Source organism: Chrysemys picta, chromosome 12, assembly GCF_011386835.1.
Source record: "Chrysemys picta bellii isolate R12L10 chromosome 12, ASM1138683v2, whole genome shotgun sequence".
Taxonomy (NCBI): domain Eukaryota; kingdom Metazoa; phylum Chordata; order Testudines; family Emydidae; genus Chrysemys; species Chrysemys picta.
In genome coordinates, this window is record NC_088802.1 from 29,855,569 (window position 1) to 29,866,604 (window position 11,036).

Consider the following 11,036-nt stretch of genomic DNA (forward strand, 5'->3'; position numbering starts at 1 on the left):
GTGAACACTTCAATCTCCCTGGTCATTCTATTACAGATTTAAAAGTCACTATCATTGAACAAAAAAACTTCAGAAACAGACTTCAAAGAGAAACAGCAGAACTAAAATTCATTTGCAAATTCAACACCATTAATCTGGGCTTGAATAGGGACTGGGAGTGGCTGGCTCATTACAGAAGCAGCTTTTCCTCTCCTGGAATTGACACCTCCTCATCTATTATTGGGAGTGGACTACATCCACCCTGATTGAATTGGCCCTGTCAACACTGGTTCTCCACTTGCAAAGTAACTCCCTGCTCTCCATGTGTCAGTATATAATGCCTGCATCTGTAACTTTCACTCTACGCATCCGAAGAAGTGAGGTTTTTACCCACGAAAGCTTATGCCCAAATAAATCTATTCGTCTTTAAGATGCCACCAGACTCCTTGTTGTTTTTGTAGATACAGACTAACATGGCTACCCCCTGATACTTGTCTCCTGGTGAAAAAGTTTTTCCTAATATCCAACCTAAACCTCCCCCACTGCAACTTGAGACTCCTTGTTCTGTCATCTGGTACCACTGAGAACAGTCTAGATCAGGGGTCGGCAACCTATGGCACGCGTGCCAAATACGGGCAGAGGGGCCGGAATGCACCACGCTGTGGGAAGAAGGGGAAGGGGGAAGCTTGGCTGCCGCAGGATCAAGCTTGTGCCTCCTGCCCCCGCAAGGGAGAGTGGTGGGGAGGGGGTCCCGGCCCCCTGCCCCACTCAGTCCCCCCGCCCACCGCTCTCCCCTGCGGGGGCAGGAGGCAGAAGCTTGGTCCTGCAGCAGCCAAGTTCCCCCCCTCCCCCATTTCTTCACACAACGTGGTGCATTCCAGCCCCTCCTCCTCCCAGAGGAGCAGAGCCGAGCGCAGCATGCTGGCTGCTCCGTAGAGCAGGCAGAGAGAGGTAGGGACGGGCCTGGGGGAAGGGGGTGGAACAGGGCATATCCCTCCCAGCCCCTGCCGAGCACCCCAGCTTTCTGCCCTGCACCTCCCCACCCAAACACACACCCATCCCTCTGCCCTGCACCCCCACAGCCCCATCCCTCTGCCCTGCATCTCCACACACACACCAGCCCTCTGCCCTGAACCCCCCCACACCCAGCCTTCTGCCCTGCACCTCCACACACACCCAGCCCTCTGCCCTGAACCCCCCCACACACCCAGCCTTCTGCCCTGCACCTCCACACCCCCCAGCCCTCTGCCCTGACCTCGAGTCCCCCCACAACACCTAGCCTTCTGCCCTGCATCTCCACACACACCCAGCCCTCTTCCCTGAACCCCCCCACACCCAGTCTTGTGCCCTGCACGTCCACACACCCCAGCCCTCTGCCCTGACCTCGAGTCCTCCCCAAACCCAACCCTCTGCCCTGAACCCCACACACACCCAGCCTTGTGCCCTGCACCTCCACACACCCCAGCCCTCTGCCCTGACCTCGAGTCCCCCCCAACACCCAGCCCTCTGCCCTGAAACCCCCCCAGCCTTGTGTCCTGCACCTCCACACACACCCCAGCCGTTTGCCCTGACCTCGAGTCCCCCCCACACACCCAGCCATCTGCCCTGAACCCCCCCACACCCAGCCTTCTGCCCTGACCTCGAGTCCCCCCCCACACCCAGCCCTCTGCCCTGAACCCCCCACCCAGCGGGCTGAGCAGGCTGGTGGCGTAAGATCAGCATTTTAATTTAATTTTAAATGAAGCTTCTTAAACATTTTGAAAACCTTGTTTACTTTACATACAACAATAGTTTAGTTATATAATATACACTTAGAGAGAGACCCCTTCTAAAAAAACGTTAAAATGTATTACAGGCACGCGAAACCTTAAATTAAAGTGAATAAATGAAGACTCGGTACACCACTTCTGAAAGATTGCCTACCCCTGGTCTAGATCCATCCTCTTTGAAACCCCCTTTCAAGTACTTGAAAGCAGCTATCAAATCCCCCCTCATTCTTCTCTTCTGAAGACTAAATAATCCCAGTTCCCTCAGCTTGTCCTCATAAGTCAAGTGCTCCAGCCCCCTAATCATTTTTGTTGCCCTCCGCTGGACTCTTTCCAATTTTTCCACATCCTTCTTGTAGGGTGGGGCTCAAAACTGCACACAGTACTCCAGATGAGGCCTCACCAATGCCAAATAGAGGGGAATGATCACGTCCCTCGATCTGCTGGCAATGCCCCTACTTATACAGCCCCAAATGCCGTTAGCCTTCTTGGCAACAAGGGCACACTGTTGACTCATATCCAGCTTCTCATCCACTGTAACCCCTAGCTCCTTTTCTGCAGAACTGCTGCATAGCCACTTGGTCACTAGTCTGTAGCAATGGATGGGATTCTTCCGTCCTAAGTGCAGGACTCTGCACTTGTCCTTGTTGAACTTCATCAGATTTCTTTTGGCCCAATCTTCTAATTTGTCTAGGTCCCTCTGTATCCTATCCCTACCCTCCAGCATATCTACCACTCCTCCCAGTTTAGTGTTATCTGCAAACTTGCTGAGGGTGCAGTCCACGCCATCCTCCAGATCATTAATGAAGATATCGAACAAAACTGGCCCCAGGACCAACCCTTGGGGCACTCCACTTGATACCGGCTGCCAACTAGACATGGAGCCGTTGATCACTACCCGACGATTTAGCTAGCTTTCTATCCACCTTATAGTCCATTCATCCATCCCATACTTCTTTAACTTGCTGGCAAGAATACTGTGGGAGACTGTATCAAAAGCTTTGCACAGGGGCCAGGGCAGTATTTCCAAAATCCCTTTCCTGGGATCATCACCTGTGTGTGTCAGATGGAACTCTAGATTATTTTTTTCTTTTTCCTTTCTCCTCTAGGATGTCAGACTCACCTTGGGCAGGTATGTGACTCTCTCTCACTCCCCCTTACACTTCACAACACTGGGAAAGAGTTTGGAGGTGATGTTAGCACCGCATCTCTCCAGGGCTGTACAGCAAAATGTGCAGGGAAGGTCATACTTTTGACACAAATCTCTCCGATCAACTTCATCATGAGGTTCTCATCCTTTTATGGAAGCCTCAGAAATTACCTATTGAATTGGAAAGATTGACCTGACTGCAGGACCGGCTCCAGGCACCAGGCAACCAAGCACATGCTTGGGGCGGCACATGGTAAGGGGCGGCGGGGGGAGCGCGGCGCGGCATTCCGCGGGGGGGGGGGTGCTCCGGCGGCTCGGCGCTTGGCCAGGGGGGTGGCATGGGCGCGGCGCTGGGGGGGGGGGTTCCGGCAGCGCTCGGCGCTTGGGAGGGGTTCCGGTGGGGGGGCGGCGCGGGGCACGGCGCTTGGGGGAGGAGGGTGTTCGGGCAGCGCTCGGCGGTGGGGCGGGCTCCAGTGGTGCGGCGCTCAGCGGGGGGGCGGCGCAGAGCTCGGCACTCGGCAGGGGGGCGGCGCGGTGCTCGGCGGGGCGGCGCTTTTTTTTTTTGCTGCTTGAGGCAGCAAAAAAGTTAGAGCCGGCCCTGCCTGACTGATATTCTTGAGAAGTCACATCCCTGGGGGATTGGCTGCCTCAGGATTGTGGGGAGGGAATATGGGACTTTCATCGAATCATAGAATATCAGTGTTAGAAGGGCCCTCAGGAGATCATCTAGTCTAACCCCCTGCTCAAAGCAGGACCAATCCCCAGACAGATTTTTGCCCCAGATCTCTAAATGGCCCCCTCAAGGATTGAGCTCACAACCCTGGATTTAGTAGTCCAATACTCAAACCACTGAGCTATCCCTCCCCCAATAACTGAAGGTTTTTTGATATAAAGTCACTTTTCCCTGATTGTGATATGAATTCACTTTCACTGCTGGGGCCCTGGTTACCATTCAGCCCAGGGCAGCAGTGGTCAAAAGTCTTTCCCACCTGAGGACTGTTTGGAGACCTGTGTGGAGTGAGCAGGGAAAGGGGGAGTTGGTGCCTCAATCTAGTTCCTAGTGGATACATTTTTATAAGACTTATCATGGGAACCTCCTGTCCCTCAGAGCATGGAGGCCATGGAGTGAATTGGCCATGCAGAATCAATTCCCCTTTTATCCCCAGACCTGGTCTCTCCAGGCCAGAGGTGAAGAATATTAATGGGCCCTTTGGGGGGAAGGTTGCACTGCCATGGCCTGTGCTGCATCTCCTTTGAGCTGGGAGCAGTAGAGCAATTCTAACTCCAGGCCCATTAGACCAGCAGCTCACTAGCAAGAACTTATAATGAGTCACTAAATGAAATATAACCATGTGAAATTGTTTCTCTACAGATGTGAGAAGGGGAAGTTCCAGCAGCCAGTGGCGATTTCTCCTGAACTGGAAAAGAGACTCAGTGATTTCTCCCAGAAAACTGTTGCTCTAATGGAGACTCTGAGGAAATTCAAAGGTACTGAGATGGGATCTAGGAGGGGAAATTCAGATAAGCCTCTGTGACTGGGGAGGAGGGGGGGGGGAGAGTGGCTCTGGCCAATTAGTTCATAATTAGATGATGCATCTCTTTAATTGTCGGGTGAGAATGCCACACATTTGGGGGCCAAGATACTCGAGCTGATTAATTCAAGCCTTTATTTGTACCAAGAGCTTAACTTGCAATTACAATTACTATTATGACAGACATACAGAAAGACGTACTGCCCAGTTACCACCTCCTTAATATAATAAATAGTGGAAAGCAAACATATTGAGCAGATGTAGCAGGGGCCCAGGTGTCAGGGCATCTCACATTAATTCGTGACTTACCAATCGTCACAACATTAAGGCCCAAATTTAGCAAAATAGCCTAATTTGAGGCCCTAGGGCCTAAAGCTCAGTACCCAAAATCAAGACCCTAAATTAAAGGCCACTTGTTAAAGCTGGACCCAGCCCATCACTGTGCGCTGGTCCCATATGGCAGCTAGTCTGGGCCAAATGACTGTACGGAAGGAGAAAGTCCCTCCCACATGGTGAGGAAACCCTCCAGCACAGGAGCCTCTTTTGCCTCCTCCCCAGCAGCTGCAGGCACAAGGCTTCCACCAACACACACTGTCTTAGGTAAAACATAAAACAAATTTATTAACTTCAGAAAGATTTTAGGTGATTATAGGTAGCAGACATCGAGATAAAAGTTGATTACTTAAGGAATAAAAATAAATGCACATTCGAAATACTACAAACTAAGCAGGATTTGAATCAAGCAATGTCTCACCATGACAGATGGCACAAGTAGGTCACAGTTTCTCAATACATAGGCTGGGAGTCTTCCAGCCTCAGACCAAACTTCACCAGTTCAAAGTTTTTGTCTTCCAGATGTGCTTCTAGGTGTTGAGATAGGAGCGGCGGGGAGAGAGAGAAGCCAAGTGATGACATTGCTGTCTCTCTTTTTATACCTTCTTCCAGCTGCTAGAAAGATTCTTTCTGTGATGTGGGGGTCAGGTCAAGCAGTCTCCATTATGTACATACCTTCTCTAAGGAGTCTCTGGGATAGTGGATTATTTTCTTGATGAGCCATTAACTTCTGTCTGGCCCTCCTTTGTTGTAACTGAAAGGCTGGTTGTGGATGTTCCCAACAGATTTCAGTAACACATATAGCAATACTGCATAATTTCACATGCAATGATAGCACATGCAATCCAACAGGATATTAATGTTCAACAGATGAAGATGATACCTCACAAGGCACGCATTGTACCAAACATATCATAATTATATGACACTTGTGAATATGGGGGGTTTCATGGTGTCACTTTGAGGTACAGAGTGTCACACAGTTTGTCTTAATTAAAACTATGAGTTCAGCGTGGGGATGCTGTTATAAATATGAAAGTCTGAAATCTCCTCTCTTTTATCCCTTCCCCATCCAGACACTCCATCAGCACTGGAGAGAAAAAGAGGAGAATCCCATGGATCAATCAGACATGGTGAGATTTTAAATGGAGATTATCTTTAAATTATGAGAAAATTCCAGTGAAAACATCTTTGTGAGATTGTAGCTAAAGTTACCAATCAAATTGACAGCGACCATGACACACACAGCCCTAAAAATAAACACATTGAACAGTGAGGAGCTCCCATGCTGAAGTCACACAAACAATTCTGACACCAACCCCAGTGATGAGTTCATGCCCAAGCTGATGAACAGAAACACTCTCACTGAGAAGCACCTGAACTGAGCTCTCTCCCCTGAGAGCTGACACATCCCATTGCTTTACACTGGTGCAGGGCGTCTCCCCATCGCTCTTCTCCAACATCCTACCTTTCCTTTGGGCAGGGCTGGAATCTCCCATTAGACCTTCTCACTGGTTCATGGATTGGGGAGATGCTCTTCCTCTGATGCTGGCCCCCCTCCCTTCTCTCTGGGTTGCGGGTTGGGCAACCCCATCTAATGGTACCTCATCCTCTTTGGTCATAAGTGGCTCTTCCCCAGTGCGGCATCTTCCCCCCAGTTCCCTAGGAGTGGAGGATGCATTTAGAGGATGGAGATTCCCTCTGGGGTTTAAAGCTGTTACCTGCCTCCTCTGCTCTCTCCTCATTAAAAGCTTATGATACCTTCCTTGCTGCTTCTCTGCCACTGGGAATGGAGCAGCCCCAGCAGGGGGAGCAGGGAGCAAAAGCCACTGAAGTGGCCCCTCTTAAACAGAGTAAGGAACTGCAGTGACATCTCTGCTCAGTCTCAGGTGCACAGGACAGAGACAGGGACCCAGGACTGTCCCAGCCAGAACAGAATTCTGGACAGTGTGAGAAATGGTCCCCGCCCCTAACACTCTGATTCTCTCTCTTTCCAGCAAATGTGACTCTGGATCCAAACATGGCTCATCCCCAGTGCATCTTGTCTAAGAATCAGAAAAGTGTGAGATGGGAAGACACACGGCAGGATCTGCCCAACAAACCTGAGAGATTTTACATTGATCCCTGTGTGCAGGGCTGGGAGGTATTCACCTCTGAGAGACATTGCTGGGAGGTGGAGGTGGGGAGTGGAGGATACTGGGTGGCCAGAGAGTCTGGGAGGAGGAAGGGATGGATCAGCTTTAGCCCTGGGAGGGAATCTGGACTGTGGAGCCATGGGAGGATCAGTGCCATGCTCTCACCTCCCCTGTGACCCACCTGCCCCTAAGCCATGTCCCCAGGAGGATCCAGGTTTGTCTGTACAGTGACCTGGGGCAGGTGACATTTTTTGATGCTGGTAACAAGGCCCCAGTCTTCACTTTTCCACCTGCCTGTCACTGGGGATAGAATCTGTCCCTGGCTCCAGGTGTTAGGGATCAAACTTTGTCCCTAAGACATGAGGAAAATATCGCACTGTGTAATCAGACTGTCTAGCATCAGAAACCCTTGTCTCCATAACCCTGGAGAACTCCTGTCTTCCTACAGACTTTGTACCATGCAATCTCTATGACCCTGCAGGCTCACTGGAGGGTCACTGGACTACCAAACCATAGAGAGCAGGGAGTGATCAAAATGGAGAAGCTAATCTCATTGCTACTGGGAAGGGATTGTCCCACCTGTTTGTCACTGTCCTCTATGGTCCAGGAGGACTCTGGGAATCCTGGGTCAGACTGTATCACTGAGACATGGAGGTGGGGCGGAACAGCCATGAAATTATGGGCATCTCTAGCCACAGTCATCCTAGTTTATAAAATGCTTGGAGGACTCTCAGCTACCCAGCTCCCTAGCCCGTCTCTGTGTCCCCTGGAATCTCCTCCCCGCTCCCTCCCTGCAGCACCAGGAAGGCATGCTGCTGCAAGACAGAGTTGCGAGTGGGGTCATCGGAATGAAGATGACTTGGCTGTGGGGAGGGGAGGGTCAGGTACAGGACAGATTTAACTAGAAGGGAGATAAGAAATGATAGAAAAAACAAGAGGGAAAAAATGAAGTAAAACAAGGGTGAAGAACAAAAGTAAATCTATCCTGAGAAGGGAAAAGTTCAGGGGGCACCATAGGGGAGTGGATAAATTCAACAGGGATAGCTTGGCACCTGGATTGAAATGATCTGTGACATGGATTAGAGAAGAGTTAGGGAGATTCAGAGAAATAAACTGGTGGAAACTAATGCTAGAGAAAATCATGTGTAAAACTGGATGAAATGAAGAAAAGGGAGAAGGAAAGGGAAAGCGAGAGGGAGATCTATAAAATGTTTCTGAAAGTGAAACTGTAACATTAATTCCACCCCATAGTTAATGGATAATATTTCCATTTTGGTAATTTGTCGATATTTTTACCGTGGTTATGAAAGTTCCCTCTCAGCTCCTTTTAAGCCTGACATTTACTTAAGATAAATGAAACACGTAGAATCATAGGACTGGAAGGGACCTCGAGAGGTCATCTAGTCCAGTCCCCTGCACTCAAGGCAGGACTAAGTATTATCTTGACCATTCCTGACAGGTGTTTGTTTAGCCTGCTCTTAACAATCTCCACTGATGGAAATTCCACAACCTTCCTAGGCAATTTATTCCAGTGCTTAACCATCCTAACAGTTAGGAATTTTTTCCTAATGTCCTACCTAAACCTCCCTTGCTACAATTTAAGCCCATTGCTTTTTGTCCTACCCACAGAGGTTAAGAAGAACAATTCTTCTCCCTCCTCCTTGTAACAACCTTTTATATTCTTGAAAACTGTTATCATGTCCCCTCTCAGCCGTCTCTTTTCCAGACTAAACAAACCTAAATTTTTCAATCTTCCCTCAAAGGTCATATTTTCTAGACCTTTCATCTTTTTTTTTTTTTGTGTGCTCTTCTCTGGGCTTTCTCCAATTTGTCCACATCTTTCCTGAAATGTGGCACCCAGAACTGGACACAATACTCCAGCTGAGGCCTAATCAGTGCGGAATAGAGCAGAAGAATTACTTCTCGTGTCTTGCTTACAACACTCCTGCTAATACATCCCAGAATGATGTTCACTTTTTTTGCAACAGTGTTACACTGTTGACTCATAAACCATTCTTCTTGTCTATTTTCCTTTAATTTTCCAGCTGTGATTTTTGAAGGCTGACATGGGATTTTCGCCCCCTAAACTGGTTGTGTCAACCCAACATCAATGAGGGTATCCGTTTATGTCACTATCATGATAGCCTGGACCTTACTGTAGTATGTTGCTATCCAACCTGCACTCTGATCATGTGTTTTAGATAGACATATAACTCAGGAACTGTCCAGTGTACTCTGGAGAGAGCTGGTTGGGTCACTTTACTTCTCAGCTTCCAAACCTGCCAGTGTGACACCAGCAAACAAAATGTGTGACAGATGTTTGTGATTTGGAATATCTGTATTTATGGCACATTGCCTCACAATCAACAGATAATAATGGTTTTAACTATTGTGGTAATTAAATAAACTATTAAAATAAGAAAACTAAAATATATATCAAATTGAACCACTCAATACCCACTCTCACAGAAAGAAGGTTTGTAGCATGGCCTCTTTGGTCTCCAGCACATGTCCCCATTGATACCAGAGAAATTCCCCAGAATCCATTTTGTATTCCTACCTTCCATTTTTAATAAACAAGAGTCACGCCACCATTAGCAGCTACACGTAACATAGAACTAAAAATCGAATTGGCAGAAAACCAAAGTAGGGGAAAGGTCAGTAGATCACAACACTGAGGTAAATAATGTTTGCATGCTAAAAACAGAACTGACAGTTTGGAATGTTGGTAGTTTTCATGTGCAAGAGAGATATGTCAGGAAGATATTAGCAGAAGTGTCTAGAAAATTCTGACAGAACAGTATAAAAGTCAGCATGTCAGTGGGTGTGATGTTATTGATATAATCTGGGACCATATAGAACATGGTTGCAACCAAAGTCCTGTAGTGGCACCAAATCTTGTATAAAGGGGGGTCAGATGAGGTGTCTAAGACAAGGTTATGATTTGCTGGTTATAATTAATTTAAATATAATTGGGGGGGAGGGATAGCTCAGTGGTTTGAGCATTGGCCTGCTAAACCCAGAGTTGTGAGTTCAATCCTTGAGGGGGCCACTTGGGAATCTGGGGCAAAATCAATACTTGGTCCTGCTAGTGAAGGCAGGGGGCTGGACTCAATGACCTTTCAAGGTCCCTTCCAGTTCTAGGAGATGGGATATCTCCATTAATTAAATTAAATTAGGCTGCCTAGATATGTGTATCATTTTTGTAGTTGAAGTTATAAATGTTGGCTCTGTATTGTCTATATTTCAAACTTATGCTGTGCTTCTGGGAAACCTCCCAGACAGGTGGGTGTTAGCTCTGTCTAGCCTGCTTGATGGCCCATTAAGGACCATCAGCTATACAACTGACCCATGGAGAGACACCTTGTAACTCAGCAAAGTACGCAGGAACTTGCCCATGTGACTCCAAACTCCATTTTGCTGTAATTTTCCACAGTAAGAACAAAGAAGTGTTCTTACACCTGGAAAAACTATAAAAAGGCTGATGCCTCATCTCCATTTGGTCTTCAATCCTGCTTCTTACCTCTGGAGGGATTTTGCTACAAACTGAAGCTCTGAACAAAGGACTGAGGACCCATCCCAGCGGGGGATGTATTCCAGAGATTTGATTTGAACCTGCAGTTTATTCTATCACTGCTAAAAGCCTGAACCAAGAACTTTGCCATTACTGTATGTAATTGATTCCATTTAACCAATTCTAACTCTCATCTCTATCTTTTTCCTTTTATGAATAAACCTTTAGATTTTAGATTCTAAAGGATTGGCAACAGCGTGATTTGTGGGAAAGATCTGAGTTGTATATTGACCTGGGTCTGGGGCTTGGTCCTTGGGATCGAGAGAACCTTTTTTGTGTATATTGGGATATTGGTTTTCATAACCATTTGTCCCCATAACGAGTGGCACTGGTGGTGATACTGGGAAACTGGAGTGTCTAAAGGAATTGTTTGTGTGACTTGTGGTTAGCCAGTGGGGTGAAACCAAAGTCCTCTTTGTCTGGCTAGTTTGGTTTGCCTTAGAGGTGGAGAAACCCCAGCCTTAGGCTGTGACTGCCCTGTTTTAACAATTTGTCCTGAATTGACACTCTCAGTTGGGTCCCGCCAGAACTGCATCGTCACAGTGGGCAGCGGGTGGTTAGGAGCTG

The 11,036-nt window shown here is 47.9% G+C and overlaps 1 long non-coding RNA gene across 1 annotated transcript; it reads left to right on the forward strand.

The window, feature by feature from the left end:
• Positions 1 to 862: 862 nt before the first annotated feature.
• On the forward strand, positions 863 to 10,652 carry LOC122172743 (uncharacterized). The gene is made up of 5 exons (XR_010591741.1): positions 863 to 930; positions 2,855 to 3,148; positions 4,268 to 4,383; positions 5,837 to 5,893; positions 6,758 to 10,652. It is a non-coding gene; the product is annotated as an uncharacterized LOC122172743 (long non-coding RNA).
• The last annotated feature ends 384 nt before the right edge of the window (positions 10,653 to 11,036 follow it).